Source organism: Micromys minutus (genome assembly GCF_963924665.1).
Source record: "Micromys minutus genome assembly, chromosome: 3".
Taxonomy (NCBI): Eukaryota; Metazoa; Chordata; class Mammalia; order Rodentia; family Muridae; genus Micromys; species Micromys minutus.
Window position 1 is genome coordinate 23990956 of NC_137972.1, and position 20586 is coordinate 24011541.

The following is a 20586-nucleotide window of genomic DNA, read 5'->3' on the forward strand; positions in this document are numbered from 1 at the left end:
AAGACACAGACCAAAGAGCATACAGAGGCTGAACTGAGATCCCCAGCACATGTGTGGAAGAGAACTATCTGCCGTATCCAGCCCAGGGAGAGAGGATGCTTCTAATCGTGTAGAGGCTTCATTCCCCATTAAAGGGTAAATAGGAAAAGCCCTCTTATGGGTAAAAAAAACAGTGGATGGGGTGAAAAATTCTGAGAAAGGCACCAGGAGAAGAACAACATTTGAGATAAACATAAAATAGTTAATTTAAAAATGTAAAAAATGTAATGCATCAAATTACAATTCTTTATACCTGTAAGTATGTGTTTTTACATTGCAAATTTGAAAATTATTTTAGAGAATTATCTCTTTAAAATATAGTGTTTTTAGTAGAAATAAAGTGACAGAGAAACCAGTTAACTGAAGAAACAAAAAACATTGAAGTTAAATTAATTAACAAAGGCAAAACTGACATAAAGAATGAAAGGAAGGAAAAGCATAATAAAGAATACAATTTCACACCAGGATATTTAATCTGATTATACTGAAAGAGAGATGTGTAAAACATATGAAAAAGAAAATCAAGAACTAAGAAGCTCATTGTAACATATAGAGATTTATTCATACAAATATATAGATATAGATATAGATATAGATATAGATATAGATATAGATATAGATATATAGATATATATATAGATATATAGATATATATATACACCTATATGCTTATATAGAAACCAAGAATATCAAAGAGATGGGCAAACATCAAACAATGGGAGGAGATGAAGAAATCAATGGCTATTTTGTGCAGGGTTAAGTGAAGAACTAAAAAATTACATTTCAATGGTAAACATAAAGAGGATCAGACGACAAATACTGTTGTGCACCATTATGAAGAACTTGGATAGATATAGGCAGATATCTCATGCAGTCTGTTGGGAAACCTAACCTAATATTCTACCATAGTATAGGCTATATACGGCAACATCCTTCCAAAAATTATACTGTGAAAAATGGAGAAAAAAATCAATGTCTTACATTTAATTATAATATAATTGTATTATTTTCTTCCTCTTCACTTCAATCCCTATCATGTTCCCGCCTCTCTCTCTCAAGTTCATAACCTATCTTTATGGTTATGAGATCTGCAGGCAGTGAATCTTAATCTTCTCCAGAAATGAGCCTCATAATTGGTTATCCAATACCAGTGGTTAGTGTTGGTATCAGGAACTGGTTTTATGGTTGGTTTCAGATCCCCTCCAAACCATATAGCAAAAACAATGCTCCCATCTGTTGCTATGGCAATCACCATACATTCCCAGCTTTTATGTACCTCCCACCATTATCTGTGAGCAGTTATGTCACAGCCTATATAAAAGGCAGTCCATTTCTGACCTTTTCCCCATTTTCTCTCTCTTTACCAGTGTTGTCTTCATTGTCCTTTTTTGTCCCTTTCCCAAACAATAAACCTCTCTCATGTGAAACTTCATTGGCCTAGTGTGGTCTGTCTGGATATGAGCCACAATTCTATCACAATAGTTAGCTTTTAAGAGGTATGCTTTTATCAACCAAATCCTGCATAGCAAGATGAAATAAGACTAGTCATAAACACTCAGGTAAGGCTGGATGAGACAACCCAGTAGGAAAAATATTTCCCATGAGCAGAGGAAACCTGCTCTTGTCTAAAAGAAAACAGGGGAGCAGCAGATCTGAGAGATTAGTGCTGAAACTGTGGAAGGAGAGCAGAGGAAGGCTACTGTTGGGATGTGTTGCATAAGAGAAAAATAAATTTTACAAAAAGAAATAAAAGGTTGAGATACTTTTAATTACTTATCTCATTGCTGTGACCTGATAAAAATAATTGAAGAGTGGTTATTAGACTTCACAACTTGGAGATAAATTTATCACAGCAGGAAAGTCAGCATCAAGACCATGAGGCAGCAAGTCTTGTTGCATTTTTAGTCAGAAAGCAGAAATGAGAGCTGATGCTCAACTTCCTTTCTCGTAATTAGTCAGCCCAGGGTCAGTCCATGAAATGATGCCACCCACATTGAGAACAGGACTTTCCAGTCAACTAACATCACAAGCTTAATACAGCAAATCTCCTTTGTATACACATAAAGGCTGATTCTAAACCTCATCTAGTTGGTACTCAATTTTGATCACTACAGAGATTAAAGTGGCTTTTTACATAGATCATTCATCCTTTGTAATGTGAAGTTCCCCCAACTTCTTGGGCTCATATGGTCCTGTTTGACCTTCCACCCCTGGCATTTTCTGATTTCCATAAGTCTTTGGTTGATTTCCAAATTCTGCTCCTGATGACACCTCCCCATGATGAAATTGAAACCAATTATCATGATTGACAAGAATATGATTTTTCATGACTATGCATAAAAAGCTCCTGACATATTTTTCTCTGCATGAGGCATGGTCTCCTCTGAGCATTAGAGTCAATCTGGAAGCACTGAAAGCAAGTGGATACCACATGTACACAACTCACATTTGAAAAAGAGTCTATATGAGAACATGTGCTTCCAAAGAAAAACAAAGTCTCTATCAGTCCAGCACCCAGAGTCACTAATGTAACTAATGTCATTTAATATGTCCATAAACCCAAAGAATTATTGTACTGGCTGATTTTGTGTCAATTACACATAAGCTGAAGTTATCACAGAGAAAGGAGCCCCAGTTGAGTAAGTGCCTTCATGAGATCAGGCTGTAAGGCATTTTCTCAACTAGTGATCAAGGAGGGAGGGTCCAGCCCATTGTGGGTGGTGCCATCCCAGTACTGGTAGACCTAGATTCTATAAGAAAGCAAGCTGAGCAAGTCAGAAGAAAACAATCCAGTAAGCAACATCCTTCCATGTCCTCTGCATCAGCTCCTGCTTCCTGACCTGCTTGAGTTCCAGTCCTAACTTCTTTGATGATGAACAGCGATGTGCAAGTGTAAGCTGAATAAATCTTTTCCTCCCAACATACTTCTTGGTTGTGATGTTTGTGCAAGAATAGAAACCCTGACTAAGACAAATATGTACAATAAAATATCTTATCCTTTAAAAAAAGAGGAAAAAAAAGATTGAGATGAATTTTAAGGGTATATTTTAAATAACCTACCTTAAGTAGACCATCAGAAAATGGCAACAGATAATAATTTTCATAATTTAGGCTCTGTATACAATGTGACTAGAGTAGCATTTTACACCTGTCATCATCATCCTCAAAAATACTCAAATCTTAACACGGGAATGTCCAATAATATACAGATCAGCCATCCTGCTTAATAATAATCATTTGCAATAACTATCTTCTAAAAACCTGTCCCAACAGCTAGATACAATGTGGTGTCCGAGAAGAGTTTCATAATTATGAACTTCATTCAGTGTTGATATCAATATTAACTCGATAGTTTTACCAACCCCATTTGCTTATATCAGAGGCTCATATAGGGGACAGTGTATGTACACGTGGGTTTAGAACAGTATATTTATATCATTATGTAAAACCTTATGTAAATTTAAAAATTTCCTCGAGGAATCTATTAAGCCTTTAACTAATTTGTATTCATAATACAGGGCTTCATTTTCATAGATCTCTCTGTGTCTCTCTCTGTCTCTTTCTCTCTTTGTGTGTGTGTATGTGGTGTGTGTGTGTGTGTGTGTGTGTGTGTGTGTGTGCTGAGATAAGAAAAAGAAAGTGTGCAGCGATGCTTCAAAATAAGCAGAACTTAGAGAAATATAGGAATAATAGAACCCTTTTCACAAAAAAAAACATGTGTAGATGAATTGAGATCTACATGTCAGATTTTTTTGTCTACTGTAAATGTACATGTGAACTTTACTTTTCAGTTCTTGATACCTCACAAAATTTTATAAATTGTACACAACTCTGGCAGACATCCCATACTCAAGAATCAGTCCTGACAGCCAGAAGAGGAATAGACATCCTGCGTAGGGACACACTCCCTCATATCACACAGACAAAGGCCTCCACCATTGCTCCACCACTACCACCACTTTGCCTGTCTCTGTCCACAACTCAAGACTATCCACTTCTGAATTGTAGTCCACACCAATGAGAAGAACTGTTGGCCAACTCAGGATAAGATGTACTGCTAGACAAGAAACCAAGTTAGATGCCAGAAATCCAGAGAGACTGCTAGCATTTGAATCACCTCTACTCTCATAGTGTATCCCAACTCTATCTCCCAAACTTCCTCTAATAATCACAATTCTGTCCCAAATGTAACTCCAATAGAGAGTCCCTGCTCAACAAGGGCCATATCTGCATACAGAAATTCAACTAAAAATTCTGGCAGAAAACCTTCCCTTAACTACAGATCACACAAACCAGAAAACCAAATTAGAAATAGAAACCAAAAGATAAAACGTCCATCCAACAAAGGCAAACATGGAAATTGGCCTTTATACCTATAATCACAAAGCAAATGCCTGGAAACCAGGGCAAGAACCCAATTAGCATCCATGATCATCTGTAGAGACCAGGCATCTTACTACAACAAGAACTGAAAACTGGACCTCAGCAAACACACAATAAAAAAAAAAAAAACTTAGGACCAACATTATGAAGATGATAGTTGTCCTTAAAGAGAAAATAAATAAAAATCCCTTAAAAAAATAAGGAAAAAGACAAAAAATACATAAAATTTACATACAACATACAAAACAAAAATACAAAACACATACACACCGTCAACACACATGTGATCAATATTAAATATGATACAATAATAAATATTTGTAAACAAACATAATTTCTCCCTCTTGCTTATTCTCCCCTTCCTCTTCCCTATCTCCCTCCCTCTTCCTCTTTCTCTTTTTCTTCACCCTCTTTTATTATTTCTTATCCTCTCTTTCATAAGTCTAAAGATATAATGTAACTCATTACCTGGCAGTGTAGTCATTTCACTGAAGCAGCTAATACTGGAATGGTATGTGTGAATTTCAGGGAGTCTTCTATTGGGCTTGTCCATCATATACTGGTAAGTCACTGTGGAAATAAAAGATAATGGGTATGAGATACCCATGCCTGAAGCCTTAGGTCCTCTACCTAGACAAAGACTATCCCTCCGTTAATATAGAGGCATGGAATCCCAGCATAGGGGCTAAGAAACCCAAAAAATTTCTGGACTTAGAGCCCAAGTGGGATTTCTACCAACTGCAATCTCTCATACAGTCCAGATGCTCCGAGTGTACAGAGGCTTGGCTCTGTACAGCACCAAGGCTCCTATTGATCTCAAGACATCACAGAGGCTGAAGTGAAGCTCTTACCTGGAATCAGTAATGTAAATGCTAATAAGCAATCCCCATCGGAAAGAGTTTAGGAAAAGATCAAATTGAGATAAGATATTGAGAAAGTGTTAAAAGAAAAACATGTAAAAACACATAGAAAGTATAGTCTCTGAAGGAGATAAATAGAATTGTTTTGAAAGATAAATAGATGCTAAAGAAAGTTAAAAAGAAGAAAATAAAACTAAAAGTAGACAGGTATAGAAAAAATATTAACTTTGAAAATAGTAACTGAATTCTCCCAAGAATAGTAAGAGAGAGAAAAATAGGTAAAATGTTTACTATATATGTGCATAGACACTGAATTTTTAAAAAAATCTAAATGTCAACAGGTAAGACAATTAGTTACAATGCAATAAAATGAGAGAACAATAAATAAGAGAGTTAAGTAAAAATAAAAGTATAAGACAGTGTTGGAAACAACACTGAACAGGGTGTCAGATCCCCAGACAGTGCTACCTAAGATGGTTTAAAATATAAACAGAAAATAAAACTATAAATAAATAAATTCATACTAGCTTAATGCCAATTAAAGATAGTACCATTATATTCATTCATATTTTATTTTTAATAGCCACAGTAGCTTTTAGTACATTCTCAAAAAGAAGCTTTAGAGATATAAATAAAAATAAAAGAGATACTGAGAGATATTAAGACAAGAGCCTACAGTGCTACCATATGATGAAATTTAAAAAGGTTTTATTCAGTTACTTTTTAAAACTCTCAGCAGACCATGTACACTCCCAAAGTTGTGAAAAATTTGAATGGCATGTCATGGATGTATTAAATTTAAAATATTGAAGGAAATTGTGACCAGTTTCTTTATGATATGATATGATATGCATTCATCATTTGTGAAATGGCCATTAGATTCTTGGGAGACTTGAGATAGCATATTCTGCAAGACTGGAAAGATATGAAAAAGCAGTATTAGAAAATAATCTTCACCAAGAAAACTTGGACTATTTTCATGTTACATTTAGTTTTACATGTACTTTATGCTTATGGTAACTATTAAGATTTCAATGAATACAACCAAACCTTTAAAAAAATCAAGTACTGACAAAGATATATCCATATAGTTTTATTCCAAAGTGTTTTTAAAAATCTGTACATATATCTCTCTTTTTTTAAATAAAAATATAAGGGGGAAAAAAGAATGGTCTTCAGTAACAATGGTGACCATTGCAGAAAGAAGAAACAAATGATATTAACCAGAGAAATTGTGCTAGCAATATCAATATTTCCCAAAATTAGTTGCTAGGTGAAGGTCCATATGGTGAGGTATAAGTGGAGGTTGAATATGATGATGTCACCTGGTATTCGATTTAGGAAGTTTTAAGTGGTAGCAACAAGAATGAAAAAACAAGAAAGAGGTCTTACCATTTATTAAAATTATACAAGATCCAAAGGAATCATTCACTGATTTTTCACAAATATTTTTCAGTGGTAAATAAAATAGTATCTGATTCAGGAGCTAAGTAAGTATTAAGCAAATCTTTAGCTTTGAGATTGCTAATTCTGAATGCAAAAGAGTGATCAGGCCACCCAAAGAGAGGTCAGGAACAATAGATAAGTGGAATAGAAATATGTCAGATAATGTTTCTGGTTCTGTTTTTTAGCTTCTACCCTCATGGTGATCAGGAACTGCAGCACACTAAATCTGAGAAACACAACATAACTGAGTTTTGTGTCCACGTCTTCCCTTTGTGTGTGGAGACAAAAGGGGGAAAAAATAAAGTAAAGTCATGGACAGATTGATCAGCAGGATGTGGAGTTTGGGGAAGATTCCCTCAAGAGATCTCATTGTTACAGCTCTTTAATGTTACAATTCTTTTAGACAATATTCAATAAAACCACTCTCTCAGATGGCATTCAATAAAACAGCTTGTGCACATACACTTTATTTGGACTTTATAACTAAGAGATATATAGTTTTGGAGAAGGGTTTAAGAATATCCAGGGTCGGAAAAGTTCACTGGCTGAAACCTAAGGTACTGAGATGCCAATTTAGCATTCCAGAAATCTCAGGTATTGTTGAATGAGTTGGGGGGGGGGCACATATGAGGGGAATAGACCTGAAATTTCTTCTGGGATAGCTGACATTACTTAGGGAGGCGGTATGAGGTCCAGGATCTCCTAGGTAAGCAAGAAGAGGAAGTCCCCCTGAATTGAGCATCCTATATCAAGTTCAGGGTTACTTGGACTTTAGCATTAGCAGTAGGGTTACCCAGAATTGTCTTTCATACTTATGATGCAACTATAATAGGAAAACTAATCTGTAAAGATTTTTTTGAAAAATCATAATGTCTGATGTTTGAATTGTGGTAAGTTAGGTTATTTTAAAAGATTGTAGGCAAGAAATCATTAAAAAGAAGTATCTGTCTTGTTTTTGTTTTCCTAGACATAATTTAAAAAGAAAGCCCCAGTTTTCTGGAATAAGAAGACAATGTGGCAAAGGCTGCCATTGGACTAGTGAATGCACATAATTAAGGGATAAACTCCTTGTGGGTAAAATGCACTAGGGAGTCTCCTGCGAACTCCAATATTACATTCAAGTCAGCCATTTTAGGTCAGTAGTGGAGAAATTCATGTGCCCAGCAATTACACAGCAATTGCTCTGGATGTAGCCAAGTAGCTCTGATGAGTCCACATTGCTGTATAAATTTTGCTGCATTTTCTCCTCAACCTTAATGAAGAGAATCACTTTTAGCTGATTTATGCACAACACACATTACATACATGTGTTAATGCAAGGGGGTAGAGGAGGACCTGGAGCCAAAACTCCCACACAGTCCTCTGACTAGAGATACTGGTTCCCTGTGCCACCTCTGCCACTGGGTCCACCTTGCACACATGCAAGCTTAGGTGAAGGAAGAGAAAACCCAGCTTGGCTGAATTTTTGCTGCTGTGTCTGGGAGACCAGCTTCACTGCCTCCACTGCTGGGCCAGTGGGGTGTAAGTTTTTTCCACCACTGCCACCAGGAACTAGTCCAGACTGAATGGAACCAGTGAACGGCTTCATTCAGATTGGAGTATAAGAAGCTTCAGGAGAGAAATTCTCTTCCCAAAAACAGGTGTTGTCAGCTCTTTACAACAAAGGATCTCAGGCAGAGAAATGATTCTTACAAGAGTTTTTTTTTTTTCTTTCGACCCAAGTTCTGGTGTATATATACAGTTTTGAAATGGTTTATAATCTGACATCCAGTAATTCATATAGTGCTTGCTTTGGCTTGAGGGTTTAGGAAGTAATTGTCTACATATTTAAAAGCAGTCCTGCTTATGTCTGTAGCTTTTGCCTAGTTAACATGACCTACAGTAATGCATACCTGCTGGGGAGGGACTTGAGGTGTTGCCAATGCCCAAAGGGGCAGTGTGATGCCTTTGGCAAGGATTTCTGATTCACGGGACTCCAAGAAGCTACCTTGCCATCTGACTTTTACCATCTTGACCACGAATAAGGGTTCCCATTATAGCCTGAGACCCATCTCTCTCTCTCTCTCTCTCTCTCTCTCTCTCTCTCTCTCTCTCTCTCTCTCTCTCTCTCTGTCTCTGTCTGTCTGTCTGTCTGTCTCTCTCTCTCTCTCTCTCTCTCTCTCTCTCTCTCTCTCTCTCTCTGTGTGTGTGTGTGTGTGTGTGTGTGTGTGTGTGTGTGTGTGTGTGTGTTTGGCACAAAATGACCAGATGCCAATGAGAGCAATATAAGTAGCCCAGGTGGTTTAGTAGCTAGTTCCTCAAAAATTGCATCCAGGACAATTTCAGAACAGCTAGCCAAGATGGTCCAGGCTCTCGAATTGTTTCAGCCAGCATCCGAGTTAAGCTCCACAGTATCCTATCCCACAGAAAGTAGACAACAAATGATACAGGAGAGTTCCTGGGACTTATCTCAACTTTCTTCAGAGAAGTGAGTTACAAGTTGTTAATGATGTTTGTTGGGGAGGAAACACAATAAGGAAGCTTAGATTCAAATGTTTCCTTCTCTCTTTCATTTTTGACATTTATCCTTTTTCTCCTATCTAATGGTAAGGAAAAATAGGGGAAAGGAGAAGAAAAGAAGAATGGAAGATATAGGAATGATAAAATACAAGGTATAACATTGAATTTACTTTATACTAAACAGCATTAAGAAGTCAAATATTATACATGGGTATGAAAAGTTGTATAAAGATAGAAATCTAAGGATATCTTGTTCTACAACATATTGTGTATGTATTGCAACCCTTCATTAAGGTATTGGTCTAGGAGCCAAGGTATGTGAACATATCCTGGTATATGAACATTTCAGGGTATGTGAAGGTATCTTCACCACTTCTGATTGCAAGTATTATAGAGACCAGATTCACCTGCAAGATACAGACCCTGACAACAGGAAGGGGTGCCAGAGAAAGTAATGACACTGAGCTCCTGTTGACTTCCAAGCATGGGGCTCTAAACAATTCAATTTCTATGTGTTTTTATGTATAACTACATAAGAAGTATATATACAATCATAATCTTGCTCACAAGAGCTGTGATATCTTTGGTTATATTATTAAAAGAAACCATAACATCAGCATTAAAAAAGCCCACATCATTATAAAAAGACTCCAACTTTCATTCCTCCTTCCCCTTCCCACTTAGTCAGTCACCACATAACCTTGCTTTGGACTACAAAGTAGAATTTCAGCAAGCCAAAAATAAAAGTTTAGCCAGGTATTTCCTGTATGCATGCAAGCCAATTGATACTAAATGCAATTACACAGTTACACAAGGTCACAGACAAATTAAAGACTCATGAGTATAAATTCAGTTATAAGATAGATAACCCTCATTTACAATACCATTTTTAATTGCAGACCAAGAAGGATTCATTGTACCAAGCAAACTTTCCTGCCATATACTTATCAATTCTTTTTTTTTCAGGAAACATTTTCTAAAAACATGTTAAGAGCAAATATCAACAAGGCAGACACATCAGTTCTAAATGGGCTGTGAGGGTCAGTCCACAAAAAGAAAGAATGACACAGAACACAGTACTGCCAGGTCCATAGGAATTTCTGCTCAGCTTTGAGATGCCAGCTTCCCACTCCTTCTGTGGGTTGAAGACTTCTAGTATGTCATGGGGTCAGTAATCATTACAGTGGGGGCAGTGTGGCTCTGGAGTGGATAGGAAGTACTTGGCCACACAAGGCAAATGCATCCTAATTCCATATTTCTTGAAGATTTGACTATGGATTAAGAGGCTGTGGCAATGTTGCTTATCTTCTCAGCATCTGGGTAGCTCTCTCAGGTGAATTGCTCCGTCTCCAAGATAGCCTGGCTATGCAAAGTGAACTCCCGCTGCTTCTCAATTAGCCATTTACTCTGCACAAGCTTCTTCAGCACCTTCTCTGCTTCCTTCTTCCCCATCTTTTTACCTTTGAGTTGGTCAGCTATCTTCAAAATGTTTGTAGAAGAAGCAAAGCCAGTTTCTGAGTCAATGGTAACTTCCAAAGTCTTTCGAAACATATCCAGCTTGTTTTCTGCAAAAATCCATTAACATATGTAATGAAGTTGTAGCAAGATTCACCAGTGCACAAATGTGTTTCCTGTCTTCCTTCGTGTTGATTTTTTTTATCTCAATATACAGAGACTCCAGTATACTGTTGATATTGTTAATGAAGTCTTCCAGCTTAGAAACAGCATCATTTTGGTCATGGGCTTTGTAGCTGTGGTTCTGCAGTCACCTAACTTCCCACTCCTCCAGCATACTATGAGTCAGCAGCAGATAGAGGAAGTGCCAATGTACATCCATCATGGCCCCTGCTCTTCTCATGCTGCCTTGTAGGTTGGAGGGAGCACAAACTCTCAAGTTCATGCTGGAATATCTATCAATTTTTAGTATCATCTTTCTAAGAACTATTTTCAAGCCTCTATTGATCAGACATAATTTCTCTATTTTCTAAAACTCTGTTGATCAAAGCTAAATCCTCATTTTAAATTTCTGTTGATTAGACATAGCTTCCTCATTTGAAGTCTCTGTTGATCAGACACATCTTCCTCGAAACAGTTATACAAGCAGGAAACAGTGCTATCTACAACTGCTGCAGGAAGACTCATTGTGACTGTAGCAGGTTCTCTGAGGACATGATAACATGCCCCAAGATACCCAGGTTTAATAATCACATCTTGACAATAAAAACAGGAAAAAAGAAGACAGGAGATTTTACCCCTCAAAAGGTTATTGAGAAAAACAGAGATTCATCCACAGAGATTTCATAGCAAGTGATCCTGCCATTGGCCATGAACAACAAAGTGAAATAAAATACAGCTCTGAGTATAACCAGCATATTGAAAGCAAGAAGAGATTGTAGCACATGCAACCAAGGTAATAAGCATGCAGGTCACTAAATTTCCCACAGGTCCTTGTTGAGGTTTGGTCTTTTGTTATGTAATGTAATGTTAAATAGTGGCCTGGAGGTACTGGTTGTAAGGATCTACACATAAAGCCAAATGACAGTTATCCCTCATCAGTGAATAAAAATGCTTACACCCTATAACTAGCAGAACTGAGGTAGGCAGGGACTGGGTTGTGAGAAGAACCATGAAGACGGAGGAGGAGGAGGAGGAGGAGGAGGAGGAGAGAGGAGGAAGACACAATAGAGTAGGTGAATCATGAAAAGATACTCACATTATAAATCATGGTTATTGACAGGGAAGTAGACATAATAGCATAGAGGGTAGATATCTGCCCAGTTTTAGTGCTGATTGAGGCTTATTATGAATATAAACGTTATGTGTCATTTATCTTTGAATTTAATGATCAACGGCAGGTTAAAAGCCCAGGACTGAGATATAATATGTTCTACAACAAGTCCTCATCAGGTGGGAAAGACTTTCCATGGGCCTTGAACAGTAGAGTGACATCAGTGAAGCACTCATATGCCATGTCACTGTCATGGGTCAGAGTAAACCAAACATATAAAGACCTATGTGTGGCATGGATTTGATCAAAATACATTGTATGTAAGTATGTAAGTTTCAAAGACTCAATAAAATATTTCTAAGTCAATATTTTGTTCATGAGTATGCACACTAAACTAAGTCAACTAAAAAGGACTTTCATCACTATTTTAAGCAAAAGTTTCTGGCTCATGTTTTGGGTCCTGAACTTTGATTTCTTGAACAGCAAGATAACTATCCTTAATGACCACAACCCATGTCCTTAAGCTTGACTGTACTCTTTAAGTCAGATTCCACTTCAGTGAAAAGACGTCTTTGGACCACAGAGCACACTGCAGACACAAAGCACTTGGTGTGAGTCACTTCCTCTCCTTAGACCATGCAGTAACTACTGTGATCATTCTCACAGCAAATACAGAAGCATACTGTAGACTGCAAAGAACATCATCAAAACTTCTCACACAATAGATTTCAGATGTTTCCATACAGGAGACTGATACAGGGCAGAAATATTTTATTTCTTTAAGCACCCCAATGTAATTTGGTTACTTTTTCTACTTGTATTAAAGAAAAAATCACATAGGCATCAAAGACTCTAAACTGCCAACATTATAAAATCAATTGGTCTTGTCCTCCCAAGAGACAGGTGTTGTAAGCAGAGACTGTAATTACTGGAATGCACTGTCCCACATGATGGTTACATGTGATAACACAGCTGGTTGAAGAATCTTAGACAACTCTGTGGTCAAAATATTGGGGAAAAAAAAACAAGAAAAAGAAATTGAGAAGACATGACACTGCATGTTAGGTTAGAACAAGTAGTGTGTTTAAAAGCAAAGCCTCAGTCTGGTGGTGTTTCAGATTCTTTTAATTTCAGCACTTGAGAGACAGAGGCAGGAGGATCTCTTTAGGTTCAGCATAAAGGCCATAAGAGAATATCAGGGCAGCAACAGACTACACAGAAAAACCATCTTGAAAATTCAAAACAAAACAAAAGAACCCCTCAGAATCTCTGAAGAAGAGACCAGATGGTTTCCAAAAGAGACACCAGTCAGTGAAGGACTTACACACACAGCTCACGATGAAACAGGAGCTGAGGAATAACACGGAAATCCCAGCAGCTGACCAGAGTCTCAGAATCCAGCAGACTCCCTTCCCTGTCAGAGAGTAAGCAGATATACTCACCACAGAACCAAAATGTTTAGAGCAATTAACAACCACCTAAAATTCTCAGAATAATTACAAACGTAAAGTGTAAATAGCTGTTATAGCCCTTGAAGAAATGTAAAAGTCAGCTACAAAGCACAGGCATGTGCATGCATGCATAGACACAAACACACACACACACTCACACACACACACACACACACACACACACACACAATTTAGAAGCATTTCACCCTCAGGCCCCTACAATATTCATGACTTTATATTTTTGTCTTGGGTGTTACATTCTTCCATTGGTGTCCTTTCATGACTTTATATTTTTGTATTAAGTGTTACATTCTTCCATTGGTGTCCTATATTTTTACATTCTCTTCAATACACGGTTTTTTATTTATTCATGGATTCTGGCTCTGGTGTCTTGGTCCACTCCTTCACTTCAGCCTCTCCACTGGTCTGTATCATTACCCCAGGCACCTCCTCATTATATCACATACTCCCACTTTCTCCTGGAATGCCCATCTCACCTTGGTCTGGTCTTTCTTCCATTATTATTGAGGTGTATCTTCAGAAGATTGAGGACTTCTTGTATCAGTCTTTCTGATATTTGACTCAGGAACCGACTCCTTTCAAAAAGGCCAGAGCTCAGAGTCAACTACCCAGAGCTCAGAGTCAACTACCTCACGCTCTGAGCTAAGTTCACTAGAGATAGATAGCCAGTGCTACACACATAGAAGTCACAGTCTACACTTCTCGATAAGGATTTTAAAACACCGGAAAGAGGAAATTGTGAAACAGACTGAAATTGTTACTGAAAACTTTCACAAGAAGGCTCTCATAACTTTCTGAGTTACTAATGTGAAAGAATCTTCCACCTCAAAAGAAATTTATCTGAAAGCCTTGTTTACATTAAGTGTTCTTTACAAAACTTTGTGTGGTTTACTTATTTTGTGCAAGTTTTAACTGTATATATCGAACAAGATTCTAGGAAACCATAAGAAGTTGAGTTGAATGGCTAAAACTTAGATGTCATGAGTTAATGTGATAAATAATAATAAGCCCATGGATGCTGAAAGATGTTTGGTTGCCTTGCAAGCATGAGTACCTGAAACTGATACGTGTGCCATGTGTGTAGATACATGCTTTAATGCCAACTCTGGTGAACAGACACAGGTGGATCCCTGGGAACTTCTTGTCTAGCCTAACTGATGTTCTCCAGAACCACAAGAGACCCTGCCTCAAAGGAAATGGATAGTTTTCCTTAGAACTACACCTGAAGTTATCTTTGAATGAAAAAAAAAGGAAATTTTTAAAAAGATATGACTATTCCTATGGAGTTGAAAATTTTAATATATATGTAATGGAGAGCATAGCCAGAAGGTATCTGGATTGATCCAGAGTAAGCCAGGCCATTGCAGGGTGGTGTGAGGAGGGCACAGGAACCAAGGGGGAAATGGCCAGCAGTGAGCCAGGAGACCAAGAGATGAAAAGGACTACTTAACAAAATGCTCAGTAATATAGGGAAGAGGAACTGGGATCTAACCTAGCGCCTGAACTGGAGATGACAGGGTAGAGGCAGCCTATGTCTCTGTAACAGAGCACTGCCAATGCTGAGACAAGCTGGTGAACATTATCTGCATTGATATGTTAGTGGGCACCTCAGGTAGTTGTTTGTCTCAAGTTAGAGACCTAGCAGTCCTCACCCCTTCATATATTTAGACACATGCACATGCATGAACATGTACACGTTACAAACATACATTTTTTTAAATGTCTATATTTTATGTGTATGTCTCTTTCTATTATCTTTGCAATCTACATTTTTGTTCCATGAAAAAAACTGATTGATTTATGAACTGTCTTCATGCGCATCATTACTTGTAATCTTATTGGAGAGTAATGAAACTGTTCCTCTGGCAGGAGCTATAACTCTTATTCTTGAAAGTGCTGCCAGGAAAGAAGGAACCAGACAGACGTAACCCAATGTGACAAAATCTGCCTTTCATGAGGCAAAACTTCATGGGTACCAGTTTATGAGTACTCTCATTAGGTTAGAAGAAGTGAGGAGTGGTGTGAAATCAGAGGCAAGCTTCATAAAATCTGTTATCTCTTCCTGTTCACATGCATTCTCTAGAACCTTCTCTCTACTATCCTCACCAGCACCTTCACATTTCTGAGGAAGTAGTCTCCAGTGAAACACATAATGACACTAGGATACAGAATACCCACATATATGGCCCTATCCCCAGTCTTAGCACAGAACTTCTAAACTTCTTTGTATCATAGGCAAATGTATATATCAATTTTTATGAACTTTTTTAAATTCCAAAAAAATAGTTTCAAGGCAATAAATATAAAGAAAACATATTTTTCCATACAGAACAATTCCATCTTAACTAGGCTTTACATTAAACTAATGAGGTGACTATTTTCAATACCCAAGATTGTACCAAAATGGGACATACCATGTGAATAGACAATTGGAACCCTCACTCCCACTCCCTTAGAAATAAAGAAGGGCTTTAGACTCAGTTTCATTTATAGTACCCAACCATAAACCTGTGAAGAAATTCAAATTTATATTAAACTCAAGGAAGCTTTTCAAGTATCAGGATAAAAATCAATATAAATAGTGTGAAGATAGATTTAGCAATTTTATACTACAAAAATTTTGTCTATGGTTATTTAAGATTTAATTCTTAGGCAGAAGAAGAAGTGACTAATATAACAAAGGCATTACCTACACTTTCCAGTTGACCTTGAGGATGAAAAAACATAATCTATAGTGGTGAGTTGACTAACAATCCAGGAAGAGAAAACATTCCCCTGAGCTATTCAGAGACAAGCTAGTGTGTGCTTTTAATTCATCTTACTCATACAACCAATCTCTAGCACATGCTTCACCTTACCCATCTCCAGTATACCCTACCCTAATCTATTTCTGTGTAGACCACTATTTCCTTCAATCTACTCCCTGCCCCCTTCAGTCTCCAGGTTATGCTGGCATGTCTTTTAATAAAAACAACTGCTGAAGTAATAGGACAAATACCAACTGAAGTATGTCCTAAAAAATATATAACATTAAAAAGAAAACAACAAGATGGGAGGGAAATGGAAAATCAAAGCCTGAGCAATGTTGTGGGTGAGCTCCATTCAAATATACAGACAAATTACAAACATCTGAGTCTGTTTAGAAAAATAGACAGCAGAGTAAAGCTAATATTTATTTAGTCTTACAATTTCAAAGGGAAAGTCCCTAATGGTAGGAAAGGCATAGCAGCAAGCAGAGTGGAAAGTTTATAATCATATTTTATCTCTATTCATGAAGGAGAGTAAGAAAAAATAAAATGGGAATAATACAATAATTTCTCAAATTGTGGGTATATGTGTATTTATATACACAGAAATGTGTAAAGGCACTCACACACACACATATACACACACACAATGTACTTTCTCCTTGAAGGTGGGAATAAAGATTCAGTTACCAAGCAGCCCGTGATTGCAGAACAGGTGCTCAGGCCATCTGCCACCAGGAACAGGGTAGATCCAGGAACACAGGCCAGGTAAAAGGGAGAGACAAGAATGAATCACTGACAACAAGACCATGTATAATCACAGACAACGAGATGGCAAGAGAAAAGCGAAAGAATGCACCTCAGGGAAAACAACAACCTGGAAACACCACAACCCAGCTCTCCCATCACAGCAAACAGGGGAATGCCAAACACTCCAGAAAAAGAAGAGTCAGACCCAAAATCATATCGAAAGAGTATAGAGATCCTTAAACAAGAACGGGAAGAAAAGCATAAAGAAATAGAAGCTTTTAAAGAGGAAACAAAAACACTCAAAGAACTCAAAGAACTAGAGGAAAACAGAACAAAGAAGATGAAGGAATGAAAGAAGGAATTTAAAATGGAAATGGAAACAATAAAGAAAGCACTAAAAGAGAATACCCTAGAGGTAGGAAACCTAAAAAATAAATCAGGAGTTACAGATGCAAGGATCTCCAACAGACTACAAGAGATAGAAGAGAGAATCTCAGGGGCTGAAGAAAACATTGAAAATATAGACAAAACAGTCAGAGAAGATGCAAACACCATAAAGCTCCTAACCCAAAATGTCCAGGAGATCCAGGACAGAATGAGAAGACCAAACCTAAGGATAATAAGAATAGAAGATGAAGAAGAATATCAACTAAAAGTCACAGTAAATATCTTCAACAAAATCATGGAAGAAAACTTCCCTAACCTTAAGAATGAGATGACCATGAGCATAAAACAAGCCTATAGAACTCCAAATAGAGTGGACCAGAAAAGAAATTCCTCCCAACACATAATAGTCAAAACACCAAGTGCCCAAAGCAAAGAAAGAATACTAAAAGCTGTAAGGGGAAAAGGTCAGGTAACATATAAATGCAGACCAATCAGAATCACACCCAATTTCTCAACATAGACTATGAAAGCTAGAAGAGCCTAGACATCATGCACACCCTAAGAGAGCACAAGTGTCAGCCCAAGCTGCTATACCCAAGAAAACTCTCAATCACCAAAGATGGAGACACCAAGATATTCCAAGACAAAACTAACTTTATGCAATATCTGACCACAAACCAAGCACTACAATGAATTATAGGTGGAAAACCCAATACAAGGAGGGAAACTACATCCTAGTAAAAACAAGAAAATACCTAAGCTAGAAAACCAAAAGAAGAAAGACACACAGGCACAATTCTACCTACAAAAGCAAAAATAGCAGGAAACAGCAACAACTATTCCTTAATATCTATTAACATAAATGGACTCAATTCCCCCAATAAAAAGATATAGGCTATCAGACTGGATAAATAAACAAATTCCAGCATTTTGCTTCATACAGGAAACTCATCTCAGTGACAAAGACACTATCTCAGAGTAAAAGTTTGGAAAAAAAACCTTCCAAGCAAATGGCCCCAAAAAGCAAGCTGGAGTGGCCATTCTAATATCGAATAAAGTAGATTTTAAACCAAAAGTTATCAAGAAAGATAAGGAAGAACATCTTTACTCATTAGAAGGAAATTTGTCAGGAGGAACTCTGAATCCTTAACATACATTCTCTAAATACAAGAGTACCCATGTTCATAAATATACCCTACTAAAGCTCAAAAAATACATTGCACAGCACAAAATAATAGTGTAAGACCACAACACCCCTCTAATATCAATGGACAGATCATGGAAACAGAAACTTAACAAGGACACAGTGAAAACAGCAGAGGTTATGAACCAATTGGAATTAATAGATATCTACAGAACATATGATCCTAAAATAAAAAAATACACCTTCTTCTCAGCGCCTCATGGCACCTTCTCGAAAACGGACCATATAATCAGTCACAAAACAAGCCTCAATAGATATAAGAAGATTGAAATAATCACATGCATCCTATCAAATCACCATGGACTAAGGATGGTCTTTAATAACAACAAAGACAACAAAAAGTCCATATACACTTGGAAACTAAACAATGCTCGATTAAACAATAGCAGTGTCAAAGAAGAAATAAAGAAAGAAATTAAAGATTTTCTAGAATTTAATGTAAATAAAAACACAACATACCCAAAACTATGGGATGCAATGAAAGAAGTACTGAGAGGAAAATTCATAGCTCTGCCTGCTTCCAAAAAGACACTGGAGAGATCACACACTGGCAACTTGACAGCACAGTTGAAATCTCTAGAACAAAAGAAAGCAGATACACCCAAGAGGACTAGACGGCAAGAAATAATCAAACACAGAGCAGAAATTGACCAAATAGAAAGAAAAAGAACCATTGAAAGAATCAACAAAACCAAGAGATGGTTCTTTGAGAAAATTAATAAGATTGATAAATCCTTACCCAGAATAGCTAGAGGGAAAAGAGATAGTATCCAAATTACCAAAATCAGAAAGGAAAGTGGAGACATAACGACTGAAACTGAGAAAATTCGAGAAATCATCAGATCCTACTATAAAAGTCTATACTCAACAAAGCTGGAAAATCTGGAGGAAATGGATGAATTCCTGGACAGATACCAGGTACTAAAGTTAAACCAGGACCAGGTAAACCATCTAAATAATCCCATAAAACCTAAAGAAATAAAAACAGGCATCAAAAGCCTCCCAACCAAAAAAAAGCGCAGATGAATATGGGTTCAGTGCAGAATTTTATCAGACATTTATTGACAACCTGATACCAATACTCTCCAAACCATTCCACAAAATAGAATCAGATGGAACACTACCTAACTCATTTTTTGACACCACAATAACCCTCGTTTCTAAACCACACAAAGACCCTACAACGAAAGAGAACTTCAGACAAATCTCACTTATGAACATTGATGCAAAAATATTCCACAAAATCCTTGCAAACCAAATCCAAGAACACATCAAAATGATCATTCACCATGATCAAGTAGGCTTCATCCCTGGGATGCAGGGATGGTTTAATATATAGAAATTCATCAATGAAATCCACCATATAAACAAACTCAAAGAACAAAATCACATGGTCACCTCACTAGATGCTGAGAAAGCATTTGACAACATTCAACACCGCTTCATGTTAAAAGTCTTGGAAAGAACAGGAATCCAAGGCCTATACCTAAACATAATAAAAGCAATATACAGCAAACCAACAACCAACATCAAACTTAACAGTGGGAAACTTGAAGCAATCCTACTAAAATCAGGGACTCGACAGGCTTACCTCTCTTCCCCTACCTATTCAACATAGTACTGGAAGTTCTGGCCGGAGCAATTAGATAGCAAAAGGAAATCAAAGGGATACAAATTGGAAAGGAAGAAGTGAAAACATCACTATTTGCAGATGACATGAACCGTTATGCTTAATCATTACACACCAATAAAACTTTGATTAATTTCAGGTTACATTTTGTTGTACATGTACTTTATGCTCATTGTAACTAGGAATATCTTGATGCACACTATCAAACCTTTAAAAAAAAACCAAGTACTCACAAAAAAGTATTCGTATACTTTTATGCAAAACTGCTTAAAATTTGTACATTTATCTTTGTTTTATAAAATAAATTTGTTCAATAAAAATTACTAAACTTGGAAAAAAAGATTCAGTTAACACTACCATCAGCACCAACTATTAAAATATTTAAGCCTGTGAGGGACATTTCTCATTCAAACAACTACCATGACAAATTTCATCTCCCAG

At 37.0% G+C, this 20586-nt stretch overlaps 1 protein-coding gene and 1 pseudogene across 2 annotated transcripts in view; both read right to left on the reverse strand.

Moving 5' to 3' along the window:
• The window catches only part of LOC308418741 (C-type lectin domain family 4 member A-like), a gene marked incomplete at both ends in the record, with an annotated part of 244876 nt that overhangs the window by 81534 nt on the left and 142756 nt on the right, over positions 1-20586 (reverse strand). The window lies entirely within an intron of this gene.
• On the reverse strand, positions 10396-11127 carry LOC308418310 (non-structural maintenance of chromosomes element 1 homolog; annotated as a pseudogene). Its single transcript has one exon. The product of its transcript is annotated as a non-structural maintenance of chromosomes element 1 homolog (transcript).